Here is a 15,195-nt window from a genome sequence, read left to right as displayed (position 1 = left end):
CTGCACATGTTATGTATATATGTCAGGAATTACACTTAATATCGAGTAAGAAAAAATCATTAATTGGATGTGCATAAAAGATCATTAAGACTCTCACTCGTAGTTGTAAGGAAACAATATTGAATCACGAAATATTGCTCGCCCAAAAACCTGAGTAGGTTTCCCCCGTTTCTTCGCGGTTATACTTTACCGTTTGAACATTTACTTTATCCGGGTCAACAAACCCAATATTGATAATATTGTGACTTTTGCATTCACCGATCTTCGATCCGCATAAGAGAACACATAAGAAATAATGAGTATATGCATTGAAAACGAATATGAACTGAATGAAAATGAACTTATATGTAGTTAACAACTTACAAGCAATAGCAACTCATGAGAGATTTGTCGAGGGCATCTAAATTGAATAACCGCCGAGTTCATTCATCTCAATATGGATCTCCTCCTTTCGGTAGTAATATTCACGTGGTATATGCGCCACGATGAACCTTATGTTCTCCTTGCATGCATCAAGGTACCACTGATGCAAATTCCGCATATGTGTTGGCAGTTTATGCAGCTGCTCTTTGCTGACCAAGTCGGCCCCGTAGACAAATTGAGGAACTATATCAGCAGTGGGAACTATATCTGCTGCAGCCATCAATTCCTCCACGGTAACGTCACAGGCAGCCGCTAGCTTTGCAGCTTCTTCCATATCGAAACCACCCTGTTGCTTGGTACAACTTGGGAACATTAAACACTTTGAGTCGTTGGGATCGATTGTTTGGGCTGATCTCCGAGGAGGGGAACTTCCTTTCTTTTTTTTCCTTTTGTCGTTTCCTTGGCCTTGAGGGGTGCAGTTGTTGAACTTGACTTCTTCTCGGTTGCACTTCTAGCCGATGATTTGCTCGTGGTAGCAATATCCTTCTTCTTACCCTTCTTCTCAGCAATATTCTCCCTCTTGTCCTCAATTACCTTCGCAAGGTGGCGTGTATAGTCATCCTTCTTCTCGTGTAAGTCATATTGCGATGGTGTGTTCAGAAAAGAAGTAGCATGTGCTATTTGCTTCTCGGTGTATGGCTCTGGCGCTGGAGGTTTTGGCTTATGGAAATGATCATAGTTGTGTTTCGCAACAGCGGCCGCATTTTCCTCGACAGTAAGATCCCAAGGACGGGGGGGAGGAACGTTTGGTACTTTTGGGAGGGGCGACAACTTGCGGACAGGACTCTTGAAATGCTTCCGGTAGGGTGCATTCCGAGTCTTAGTGGGCGGAGGCGGCGGCGCTGGAGATGGAGATGGACTACAGATGTCATGGTCGACGTCGTACCCATGGGGTGATGGTGGAGACATGTGATCAGTAGGAGGAGGTGATGGTGGCCTGCGATCATTTGGAGGAGGTGATGGTGACCTGCTCGGACGGCCGGTACTAGGGGCTACCCAGCTCGGCACCCCGATGTTCTTCTTTTCCCGAGAGAATGGTTTCTCCCAGCACCTCTCTGAGTGTAAGCCCCCCATCACCTCCAGGGATTTCGAGCTCCAATGTCTCCCACGACGGTACAACTGAATCCACCCCGACACGAGCATAGCCAGCTGGAATCTGATTGCAATGCCATGTTTGAAAGAACATCTCTCACATTATGATTTTGTATGTTTGATGTCAATATATGTGATACACTAATGTTTAATTAAGTGGTACAGGGATTACATAGTTTCATATTTGCGTGTGTTGGATTTGGTCGATCTGTCAAAAGGCAACAGGAAAAGTTTGGCCAGGCCGGATAATCCGGGCCGGATATTGTTGAAATATCCGGCCCCCTGATTTTGGCTAAGTCGTCGAGGAAAAACAGCTCAGTATGGGGGCCGGACATTTGCCCGGATATTGTCCCGGTATTGTACCAGGGCCGGAATATCCGGGCCGGATATTTTGGAAATATCCGGCCCCCCCAATTTTGGCTAAGGACTGGAAGAAATGTGGCTCTGGCATAGGGCCGGATATTTGGCCGGACAATGTCACGGTTTTGTACCTAGGGCCGGATTATCCGGTGGGGGCGGATTATCCGGCCCCTACTTGGACCGGATTATCCGGCCCCCCGGAAGCAGCAACGGCTCTATTTTGGGAGGGGGTATAAATACCCCCCTTCTTCTACCTTGGTTGCTTGCTCAATCATTACACAAGAATTCTGCCAAACCACCTCCATTAGAGCCACCTCAAGAAAGTCAAGATTTGCAAGATCTCCTTCCTCCCCCAACCAAAGCTCTTGATCTTTGGGGATTCGAAGGAGAAGCCACCGATCTACATCCTCACCGAAGCGTTCTTCATTTCCCCTCACTTGTTCGAGGGATCTCATGCTAGTGTTCCTATTTGGTTCCCTAGTTGATTTGTTGATGATGTGTTGTTGTTGATTGTTGTATTGTTACAGATTTGGGAGCCTCCAATTCAGTTGTGGATGTGTGCCCCAAGAACCTTGTAAAGGCCCGGTTTCCGCCTCGAGGAAATCCCTTAGTGGAAGTGGGCTAGGCCTTCGTGGCGTTGCTCACAGGAGATCCGAGTGAAGCCTTCGTGGGCTGTTGGTTTGGCTTGCGTAGCAACCACACTCCTCCAAACGTAGAGTACCTTCTTGCAAAGGAAGGGAACTACGGGAATCATCTCCGTGTCAACGCGTGCTACACTCTCGGTTACCTCTATCCCACTCTATCTCCTATATATTGCGTAGCTATATCTTGCTTAGTTGATAACCTTGTCATATAGGTGAATTCACTTAGTTGCATATCTAGAGAATTTACCTTTGTGTCAAACCTAAATTGAAAAAGAACTAAAAATTGGTTAGCACCTATTCACCCCCCCCTCTAGGTGCGGCATACGATCCTTTCAATTGGTATCAGAGCCTCGGCTCTTATTTCGGGCTTAACCGCCTAAGAGTATGCCGGACGAGGAGCCCTCGGAAGGGGCCGCCAATACGGTCTCCATGGAAGAATTCAATTCGTTGAAGTCCTTCATGGAAGCCAAAATGGAAGCCCAAATGGAAAGCATGAAAAAGATGATTGCCGAGCTTTTGGCTCCGGCCCTTCCCAAGGCTCCTAGTCTAGAGGTAAGGACGCGGGTGTGTCGGAAGAGGGAGGTGCTTCGGCACCACCCCTTCTACCAAACCCGTGGAAGGTGATAACTTAAACACTAACAAATCTCCCATTGCATCTCCTAGGGATACTAGTGGAGGTGAGAGCTACAATCGAGTAGCTCCACCTTTTCAATCTCCCGATATACCGGTTCCCCATCCTCATTTGAACATTCGGGCGACCCACCTAAGTTTTCCATTGAAAATTACAACACTTGGCGATTTGAGTTTCGTTCTCATGTTTGCAGTGCCTCCAATGAACTTTGGAGAATCATCCAAGAAGGCTTCAAACCTTACAACCCCGACAAGTTGACTAGAAGAGAAGCGGTTGATAGTCAACTCAACAACACCGCCTTGCACATGATTCAAACTAGTGTGGGGACAAAGGATTTGCCTCGTGTTCGGAACTACACCACCGCCAAGGAAGCTTGGGATGGGTTGGCCGCTAGTTGCATTGGAAGTGAGAGCACGAGAAGGAACAAGTATAATGCTCTTAAGAATAAAGCCGAAGGTTTCATGAGGCTACCGGATGAAGATCATCAAGACATGTATTCAAGACTCCTCATTGTTGCCGATGACTTCCGTCTTATTGGTGCCACCCACATCAATGACTCTTGGATCAAGGAGAAGTACATTGAATGCATGATGCCATATGTACCCATTGATGTCAAGACCCTTGTTGGGAGAGAATGCTATTCCTCTCTCTCTTCTCAAGATGCCGTGCACGAGATGCAAGCCCTCAAGGTGCTCGAGCAAAACTCTCATGATTCTCTCAATCGTGCCATTGGTATGTCAAAAGGGAACAATCTTGCCTTGGTGGTCAACCCCTTAGATGAAGTGCACCCTCAAGAGCAATATAGGGCATCTTGGAGTATGTCCTATCCGGAAGATTTGGAATGCCACTATCATGATCACATGGCCTTCCATGCAAAGTCCTTTTGGGTTGATCCCTCCAAGGCCAAGGAAGACAACATCAAGAGAAACCACAAGAGTGGGTTCACTAGCTTTGGTCCAAAGACAAGATCATGCTACAATTGTGATGACAAGCGCCACTTCATTGCCGAATGCCCCTATGAAAATAGAGAGCTTCATAATGGAAGGCTCATTCCCAAGGACAAGAGCAAAGAATCAAAGGGCAAATACTCAAAAGCCCCCAACAAGAAGTTCTACAACAACAAGACCAAGAAGGGCAAGAGGCACCCAAAAGTTGTGCTTGTGACTAGGGAAGAATATTCGTCCGATGAAGTTGCGAGCTCTAGTGATGATGAAGAAGGAAGCTCAAAAGAAATGGCCGCCATTGTCACTACCAACATTCCCTCTTCATCTCTCTTTGAATCCCCCAATGAGAATCCTCATATCAAGAATGCACATTGCTTCATGGCAACATCTTCCTTGGACACATCGATTGTGCTATCAACTCAAGAAGAATATTCCTCCGGGGATGATGAAGTTGATGATGAAGAAGATGCAACTTCTAATGGATTGGTCGCTCTTGCCTCCCTCTCCACTAACTCTTCATCACCAAGTGAATCCCCCAATGAGATTATTCATGTGGAGGAAGAAAGTTGCCTCATGGCCAAATCCTCCGAGGTATCATCTCCTAGCCCCTCTATGCCTAACATATCAAGTGATCTAGGGGTTGATGATGCTAGTCTAAAAGTAAAACAAGAAATGTTAGAATTTGATGAATTCTTGCTTAACCTACAAGGTATCAACAAAAAGCATGTTTCAAATCTCATGGCTCGTTTAGCTCAACAAAATGATATGCTTGAGAAAAAGGGTCAAATAGAGAGAGAAGACTCTCTTGAAATCCATGCTCTTAAAAATGCCCTTGAGGAAAGTCAAGAAACTATAGCCTCTCTTGAGGAGAGGCTAGAAAGTCTTGAAGAGCCTCAAGATGAAATTAACAAGCTCACTAAAGCTAGAGATCATGCTAGGGCTAAGACTAAATTGCTTAAAAAGGAAAAGGCAAAATTTGGTGTTGATCATGAGAAACTTGTGAAGAATCTAGATGAACTAGACAAAGCTCACAAAGCTTTGAAGAGTGAATACTCTCTCCTATCCAAGTCAAATGAGCAACTTCAAATTAGGCTTGCTTCATATGATGTACCTAGTTCCTCTACCCCTTCTTGTGATCATGCAAATATTATTGAGGAAAATGCTAGGTTGAAGGATGAACTTGCTAAGGCCTCCTCTCCCCAAAGTAAACTTTCTTTGGATGATCTTTTGAGTAAGCAAAGATCAAACAATGGGAAGGAGGGCCTAGGTTACAACGCCAAGGCGAAGAAGGCAAACAATCAAAAGGCCAAGCCCGCACAAGAAAAGAAGAAAGATATCACCAATGGTGAAGCCCCTAAGGGCAACACCACTAATGATGATAATGCGGGAAATGCTAACCCTCACTATGTGTTATTTAAAGATTATTATGGTGATGTTTATGCTAAATATGTTGGCCCATATGATGGTTATGTTGCTTGGTCTATTTGGGTCCCAAAGACCCTTGTTGCTAACAAAAGAGGACCCATTGTGAAATGGGTACCTAAATCCAAGAATTGATCTCATGTAGGACTATGCCGCCGGAGGTTCAAAATGGGTACTTGATAGTGGATGTACAAGTCATATGACCGGCGGCAAGAACCTCGTCAAGGAGTTGAGGCCCAACATAAACAATATCACCGTCTCCTTTGGCGATAATTCTACATCCGAGGTATTGGGTTTTGGCAAGGTTGTGGTTGCACACAACATAACACTTGTGGATGTCATGCTTGTCAAAACCCTTGGTTACAATTTACTTTCCGTTTCCGCCCTTGGCAAGATGGGTTTCGCCGTCTTTATTGATAATGATATTGTGGTCCTCTTGTGGAGCAAGACTCTAAAAGTCGCTTTCGTTGGGTATCGCGAACATAACTTGTATGTGGTGGACTTTTCGGGGACCACCACTTCAAGTGCGATGTGCCTATTCGGAAAGGCGGATGTGGGTTGGTTGTGGCATCGCCGCCTAGCCCATGTCAACATGAGAACTTTGCAAAGTCTTCACAAGGGGAACCATATTGTGGGACTAATGGAAAGTGTTTCTTTTGCCAAAGATCGTGTTTGTAGGGCTTGTGTTGAAGGCAAAATGCATGACTCTCCGCATCCAAGCAAGACTATCATCTCTTCCAAGAGGGTCTTGGAGCTCCTTCATGTGGATCTCTTTGGTCCCGTTACTCATGCAAGTCTTGGTGCGAAGAAACATTGCTTGGTGATTGTTGATGATTACTCAAGATACACTTGGGTCTACTTTCTCAAGACGAAAGATGAGACTCAACAAATATTCATTGACTTTGCCACCGAGGTGCAACGCCAACACAACCTCCTCATTAAGGCAATAAGAAGTGACAACGGCTCCGAGTTCAAGAACTACACACTCAATGATTTTCTTAGTGATGAGGGGATTCGTCATCAATATTCCGCTGCTTACACCCCTCAACAAAATGGTGTTGCGGAGAGGAAGAACCGGACTCTTATGGATATGGCAAGGTCTATGATGGCGGAGTATAAATCCCGCTATAACTTTTGGGCCGAAGCCATCTCCACCGCTTGCCATTCTTCTAACCGGCTCTATCTCCGCAAGGGATTGAACAAGACTCCATATGAAATACTCACCGGCAACAAGCCTAACATCTCATACTTCAAGGTGTTCGGTTGTAAGTGTTTCTACCAAATCAAAGGAGTTCGTTTGTCTAAATTTGCTCCTAAAGCTTTGGAGGGTATATTTGTTGGTTACGGTGCCGAATCTCACACTTATAGAGTCTTTGATGTATCCTCCGGGATTATCATTGAATCTTGTAGTGTGAAGTTCGAAGAAAATGATGGCTCCCAAGTGGGGCAAGTTGATGTATGTGCAGGTGATGAAATACCTCAAGATGCCATAGTAAGAATGGGTGTGGGATTTTTCCGCCCCATTGAGGGACACGGTGTGGCGTCTCGGGAAGGACTATGCTCTACCACGGTGGAGCCCTCATCCTCTCAACATCAACAAACCCCATCAAGTGAAGCTAATGATGCACCAACCCAAGAACAAGAAGAAAACCCTCCTCTCATGTACAAGATCAAGGACAAGATCAACCAAGCATTCAAGATCAACCATTTGATATTTGCACTTCACCAAACATTGTCCAAGATCAAGCACATGAGGTTGAGCATTCTCAAGAAATTGAGGAAGCTCAAATTGAAGGTCAAGACGGGGACCCAAATGATCAAGTTGATCAAGTGACACCTCCAAGGCCTAGAAAGACCAAGGAGGAGATCGAGGCCCGTCGTCTAGCAAGAAGAGATAGGATCCTTGAAATTCGTGGACACACTCATGACAAGGTCCTTGGTGATGTTCGAGCAAAGGTCTCTACAAGAAGGCAATTGGCTAACTTTAGCAATCATCATGCTTATATCTCCGTTGTGGAACCCAAGAAAGTATTTGAAGCCCTTGAAGATTCGGATTGGGTGGATGCCATGCATGAGGAACTCAACAACTTCAAGCGCAACAAAGTGTGGACCTTAGTAGAGAAGCCAAAGGAGTGCCGCAATGTTATAGGCACTAAGTGGATATTCAAGAACAAGCAAGATGAGTTTGGGAATATTGTGAGGAACAAGGCAAGATTGGTGGCTCAAGGTTTCTCTCAAGTTGAAGGGATTGACTTTGGAGAGACCTATGCTCCCGTGGCTCGTCTTGAGTCCATCCGTATCCTTCTTGCTTATGCATCGCATCATAACTTTAAGTTACAACAAATGGATGTTAAAAGTGCATTTCTTAATGGTCCTTTGCATGAAGAGGTTTATGTTAAGCAACCCCGGGGTTTGAGGATCTCAACTTTCCTAACCATGTCTACAAGCTTGATAAAGCACTTTATGGTCTCAAACAAGCTCCTAGAGCTTGGTACGAGCACCTTAAAGAATTGTTGGTAGACCGTGGGTTTGATGTTGGGCTAATCGATCCCACTCTTTTTACTAAGAGGGTTAATGGGGAGCTTTTCGTTTGCCAATTATATGTTGATGATATCATCTTTGGCTCTACTAACAAAGCTTTTAATGATGAATTTTCAAAGCTTATGACCGATAGGTTTGAGATGTCTATGATGGGAGAGATGAAGTTCTTCCTTGGTTTTGAGATCAAGCAATTGAGAGAGGGAACCTTCATCAATCAAGCAAAATATCTCCAAGACATGCTCAAGAGGTTCAAGATGACCGAGTTGAAGGGTGTGGCCACTCCTATGGTCACCAAATGTCATCTTGCACTTGATCCCAATGGTAAAGAGGTGGATCAAAAGGTATACCGCTCCATGATTGGATCCTTGCTTTACCTTTGTGCATCTAGACCGGACATAGTGTTGAGTGTTGGTGTGTGTGCAAGGTATCAAGCTTCTCCTAAGGAGAGCCACATGATGGCTCTCAAAAGAATCTTTCGATATTTGGTTGATACCCCAAGATATGGTATTTGGTACCCCAAGGGCTCAAGTTTTATTCTCAATGGTTATACCGATGCGGATTGGGCGGGTGACAAGGATGATAGGAAATCAACTTCCGGGGCTTGCCAATTCCTTGGTAGGTCCTTGGTGTGTTGGTCTTCTAAGAAGCAAAATTGTATATCTCTCTCCACCGCCGAAGCCGAATATGTTGCCGCCGCAAGTGGATGCACTCAATTGTTATGGATGAGGCAAACTTTAAAGGAATACGGTGTCATTTGTGACAAAGTGCCTCTATTATGTGACAATGAAAGTGCCATCAAGATTGCCTATAATCCGGTACAACATTCAAGAACGAAGCATATTGAGATCCGGAATCATTTCATTAGGGATCATGTTGCCCGTGGTGATATTGAGCTCATCTATGTTCCTACCAAAGATCAACTTGCCGATATATTCACGAAGCCTCTTGATGAAGCAAGGTTCTCTTATTTGAGGAATGAGCTAAATATCATTGATTCAAGGAGTATAGCTTGACCATCTTGCAAACACACCTTTGTCTCAAAACTTTATTTGGTTTAGATGTGGGCATGGAAATAGGGGAGTGCGGTTTAAACTATTGAGCTATCCCTCCCCCATAATGCCAACATTAAAAGAAATCATTCTCTTTATATCATATAATGATATGTGAGCTTCAATGATGAGTAGTGGTTTTGGGCCCAAGATACATCTTCGCGGTGCCATGCCATAACACTCATATATGGTGGCCTAGGCCACCACACTCTTCTTTGTGAAGAGTTGGAGTTATTTGGATCTTATTGCCTCTTATTTGACAACTCCATGTTCTTATGGGAAATCACTCAAGTTTGGCTTTATTTGCTCATATCTTGCAAACTTAAGTGATCATGTACCATTAACAGTTTGAACTCTCTAAACCTAAGCCTACCTCTCCAACAAACCACTTCCATCTTGCTCATTTGTCATGTTTGGTAAAAACTTGGAGTTTGAGGTTTCTCGGTCGGATGATCTAGGTTGCCCCATCTTATTGGTAAATATGCATCTCATATATGACGTGATAAGTATATTGCATCACATATGGGTTCGCAAATATCCAACTAAAGATAAGCTGGATTTACGGTATTCTGGAATTTTCCAGAACACCGGATAATCCGCCCCCTGGCACCACGGATTATCCGGCCGGGCCGGATTATCCGCCCTCACTTTGGGCCGGATTATCCGGCCTGGGCGTTTTGCGGGAGGACTAAGGGAGGCCGCGGGGTGAACGGTTGGCTCCCCAATCAGTTCCCCCACGCGCCCCTCTTCTTCCTCCCTCAAGCCGCCGGAGTTCCTCCTCCTCGCCGGAGCCGCTCCGTCCGCCCCTCTCGGAGTTCTTGGGTGGATCGGGTGGATCTCCTCCCTAGCTACCTTTCCCTCCAAGCGGTTTCCACAATGGATGTGGGTATGATTCACAATCTCTAACCCTAGATGTTGTGTTTTATATGTGCTATTTTCTTGGTGGAATCGGTGTCTAGTTGTTCCAAATCTTGTGTAGTGTACTCCTCTTGCATGCTATGAGGCCGATCTAGTTTTAGATATGTTTTTGATTGGAAAGCCGCACATCTCGAAGGGCCGGATTTTCCGCCCCTCGAGCCGGCCGGATTATCCGGCCCGGCCGGATTATCCGCCCCCGGGGACCCCGGATTATCCGGCCCGGAGCTTCATCGCCGCTGCGGTTTGCTTCAATCTATCATGTCTAGATGTGTACCGACTTGTTTGCATGTTTCTCGAGTATATTCTTGTATCTTACATGACTTATGAGCATTACCTTTCCTTTGCTACCCGCCTTTGCTTCTCACGAGGTGGTGCTTCTCGGGGTGGTCGGAGACGCCAAAGGCATGATCGCTCTAGTGATGAGTTTGCTCCCACTGCTCCTCGCAAGTCCGTCACCGCAAGGCGGAAGAACAAGGAAGTGAGGGAGAACTACAAGACCATGGACCCGAGTTCTTACTCCGCTATCCGTCGGAAGAGCTGGTATGATGATGTCCCAAGGGATGAAGACATAGCGGGCGAGGAGATATTGGTGCGGCGAGCGGGAGTTCATCTTCAAGGACATCTATGAGCCCATGAAGAATCTGAGACCCATGCAAGCTATTGATGTGGAGATTCTGACAATCAACAATCACTTTGAAGATGCTATCTGGGTAGCTGGAAGGATGGGTTTGCATGATATCATGAAGATTCAGTGTGACTATAGCCCAGATTTGGTGAAGCAGTTCTTTGCCACTTTGGCAATCAGGAAAGATGAGGAACACACCATGGAGTGGATGACTGGCTCCACTCACTGCAGTGCCACTCTGCGTCAGTTTGCTGGTGTTCTTGGAGTTCCTGTTGATGGGGGTCGTCGACTTCATGGACCACAACAGACAGATAAGAATGCTCTTGTGCATCTCTACACCTCAGCGGGAAAGATTGGTCAAGCTAAGGGGCTGCTTCCTATATACAGTCAGCTGCTTCGGTTCTTTCGGGCCACCATTTGCCCAAGTGGTGGCAACAATGATGCTCTTCGGGGAACCCTTGTGGACCTTATGCACCTCAGCTATAAGAGTGCTCGTGATGAGAATGAAGAACATGACTACACTCTTGATATCATGGACTTTATCTTCCATGAGATCCATGATGCCATGGTCTCTCGGACCACCATACCCTATGCTCCCTACATTCAGCTCCTCATCAACAACTGTGTTGCTAAGGTTGGTGAAGACATTAGTGGGTACCCTTTGGTGAAGCACCATGTCAAGAAGCCCTACAAGCTCAAGCCAGTCTCCTCAGCCGTGCACTGCTCCTGACACTTTCATGCGTGATGCTCGCTCCAGTGGCTTTGCTCCTGCACGTCACCCTGATGTCCCGGCCATGAGGAAGCAAGTGAGTCGGCTTAGTTGGTTTCAGCGTCACATCTTGTGCATGAACATTGAGATACACAAGGAAAACTATGCTGCTAGCCGAGAGCGTTCTGAGATTAAGCACACTCAGGCGGTTATTCTTCACAAGCTCAGTGGTGATCAAGGACCCCCGCCTCAGCCTCCAGCTCACCAGGGTTACAGTAGATGGCACTCTGAACAGGTTCCATGGAGTGAACTTGATGACTGCCTTCAAAGGTCCAACACCTCTCGCCGCTCCCCGGATGCACCTGACACTGATGAGGATGAAGAAGTAGCGGCAGACGAGTCCGATGATGATTATGCCTCCGAGTGATTCCCATGGGACGAGTAGCATCGCGCTTGTCCCCTTTTTGGCGTTTCGATGCCAAAGGGGGAGAAGTGTTCTATTAGGAACTATCTCGGGGATTTGCATGGTTTGGGCACAAGCATTTGCGTTTACCATTCCTTTATTGCTTGTGTTCCCTCGTATTTGCACTATTTGCTTTGGTTGTGTCGTTTAAAACTATGTGCTTTGTGGTATGAAACATTGGTATGAAACATTGTTAAGTGTGAGACATTGTTATGGTTTTCGGAATTCTATATGTTGAGATCAAGGATGATATATTATGTGTGATGTTATATCTCCGTATCTTATATCTACACATGGGTATGACTTCTTGCATCCTATCTCAACTTCATATGTGTCAATGTTTTTTGTTAGAGCTCATGTTGGATATCTCTTGTGTTGAGGCACCATACTCCTATGTGTTGTGTATTTGTATTCAAATGCAAACTACTTATATGCACACATGTAGGGGGAGTGCCTCTATGTTTTGCCATCATGCTTGTCTCTATAGTGATTCCTTTGCAAATCCGTATATTGTCATCAAACACCAAAAAGGGGGAGATTGAAAGAACATCTCTCACATTATGATTTTGTATGTTTGATGTCAATATATGTGATACACTAATGTTTAATTAAGTGGTACAGGGATTACATAGTTTCATATTTGCGTGTGTTGGATTTGGTCGATCTGTCAAAAGGCAACGAGAAAAGTTTGGCTGGGCCGGATAATCGGGCCGGATATTGTTGAAATATCCGGCCCCCGATTTTGGCTAAGTCGTCGAGGAAAAACAGCTCGGTATGGGGGCCGGACATTTGCCCGGATATTGTCCCGGTATTGTACCGGGGCCGGAATATCCGGGCCGGATATTTTGGAAATATCCGGCCCCCCAATTTTGGCTAAGGATTCGGAAGAAATGTGGCTCGGCATAGGGCCGGATATTTGGCCGGACAATGTCACGGTTTTGTACCTAGGGCCGGATTATCCGGTGGGGGCGGATTATCCGGCCCCTACTTGGACCGGATTATCCGGCCCCGGAAGCAGACAACGGCTCTATTTTGGGAGGGGGTATAAATACCCCCTTCTTCTACCTTGGTTGCTTGCTCAATCATTACACAAGAATTCCGCCAAACCACCTCCATTAGAGCCACCTCAAGAAAGTCAAGATTTGCAAGATCTCCTTCCTCCCCAACCAAAGCTCTTGATCTTTGGGGATTCGAAGGAGAAGCCACCGATCTACATCCTCACCGAAGCGTTCTTCATTTCCCCCTCACTTGTTCGAGGGATCTCATGCTAGTGTTCCTATTTGGTTCCCTAGTTGATTTGTTGATGATGTGTTGTTGTTGATTGTTGTATTGTTACAGATTTGGGAGCCTCCAATTCAGTTGTGGATGTGTGCCCCAAGAACCTTGTAAAGGCCCGGTTTCCGCCTCGAGGAAATCCCTTAGTGGAAGTGGGCTAGGCCTTCGTGGCGTTGCTCACGGGAGATCCGAGTGAAGCCTTCGTGGCTGTTGGTTTGGCTTGCGTAGCAACCACACTCCTCCAAACGTAGAGTACCTTCTTGCAAAGGAAGGGAACTACGGGAATCATCTCCGTGTCAACGCGTGCTACACTCTCGGTTACCTCTATCCCACTCTATCTCCTATATATTGCGTAGCTATATCTTGCTTAGTTGATAACCTTGTCATATAGGTGAATTCACTTAGTTGCATATCTAGAGAATTTACCTTTGTGTCAAACCTAAATTGAAAAAGAACTAAAAATTGGTTAGCACCTATTCCCCCCCCCTCTAGGTGCGGCATACGATCCTTTCAATGTTGCCGGCTCACCTTCAGTTCCAAATGCAGGTAAGACATAGCCGACCGCCACCTTAACAGACATGTTCCTGAACACCACAAAGAGATCACAAGGTGTTTGCTCCTTGATTCCATCCACGGGGTCGCCAGGACCGCCATCTATCATCCGTGTAGTAGGGGCCTCCGAGTCGGCCACGCTGCTGTCTCGTCGCTGAGATATGCCAGCGGTATTATCCGGCTGGCGCCTGTCCTTTTAGTTCATTTATCTCCCGTTCGTCGCTGCTGAATCTCCCGATGCTCGCTGGTCAAGTTGGCGTTGGAACTCGGCCATCCTGTCATTCCGCACCTCCAGCTCGCGTTTTTAGCTCTCGCTCGGCTTCTATAAGTCTCCGCGTCGGCCGGAAACCCAAGCGACCACGGAACACTAGGGCCAAAGCCTCTTGTTCGTCCTCCCTTCTCGGGATTACCGAGGACAAGCGTCGGCAGAGTCTTTCTCTCTATCGGGAGCAAACTTTAGTTTTCCCGCCTTTATTTCTGCCGTCACTTTAATCCATTCTTCCCCGGGTACCCTAACCCTGCTGTCGGCTTCAACAATGTTCATCTGTCTTCATATCATACTCACAGCCATGCGCGAGGAACCAATTCCGAGCCCTAATGTCCCATCCTTCTCGCTCCGGTTCTTGAGTGATCCCATTCAGCTTCATCTCGGCCTCTTGTGCATCCCACTTAGGCATGGCTACTTCGTAGCCCCCTCGCCCCGTATGATGGTGATATTTCTTTTCGCTTGCATTCTTCTTGTTTTTCTTTGACAGGTTCACAGCCTCCTCTGATTCTTTGTACTTCACAAATTCTTCCCAGTTATGCTCCTGCTTCGCTAGGTAGTTTTCGAATACTGGAGGCTTCTTCTCGGCCTTATAAGCTTTCCATAACCGGTTCTTGTACGCTCGGAAAAGTTCCCCCATCTTCTTAAGAGCCCATTTCTTCACTAGCGCCCTCTCGCTTGGCATTCTCGAGTCCGATCCCAAATTTGGCAAAGTGAAATGTGACATGAGGTCGTCAAAAGGGTGTTCTTGTACCTATCGGCAACCTGATCTTCGGACACATTCTTGGTCTTGTTCCATTCTCTAACAGGTGATCGGGATATGATCTCTAACCACAACTCCGCACCGATTCTTAAATGTCACTCCGACACTCGCGGGTGCCACAGGTTGGCCTTCCGGTGATATAGCTTCAATGTTGAAGTGGTCTCTTTTGCCCAGCTCTCCTTTGCCGGGCCTCGTTTCTCCAACTTATCTTCGGAGGCCTAAGAGAATAAAAATCAGTTAATTTATATACATATGTACATATAGAATTCCATTAATGCCTCAACTGATCGTATACCTCGTCATGACCGGTGCCGTCGTCTTCTCCATCACCGGAGCCGCCGGCTTCTCCATGATCACCGGAGCCGCCGGCTTCTCCATCACCATCGCAGATTAAGTTCGCGAAAATGTCTTCCTGTTCCAAGTCCCGTTCGAATGGATCCATTGTTTCTGCAAAAGAATTAAATCGATAAGTATATGTTCTAACCCTAACCCTAATCAAACACAAACCAAACCCTAACC

The sequence above is a fragment of the Lolium rigidum genome, chromosome 1, assembly GCF_022539505.1.
Source record: "Lolium rigidum isolate FL_2022 chromosome 1, APGP_CSIRO_Lrig_0.1, whole genome shotgun sequence".
NCBI classification, from domain to species: domain Eukaryota; kingdom Viridiplantae; phylum Streptophyta; class Magnoliopsida; order Poales; family Poaceae; genus Lolium; species Lolium rigidum.
This window is presented reverse-complemented; position numbering follows the sequence as displayed.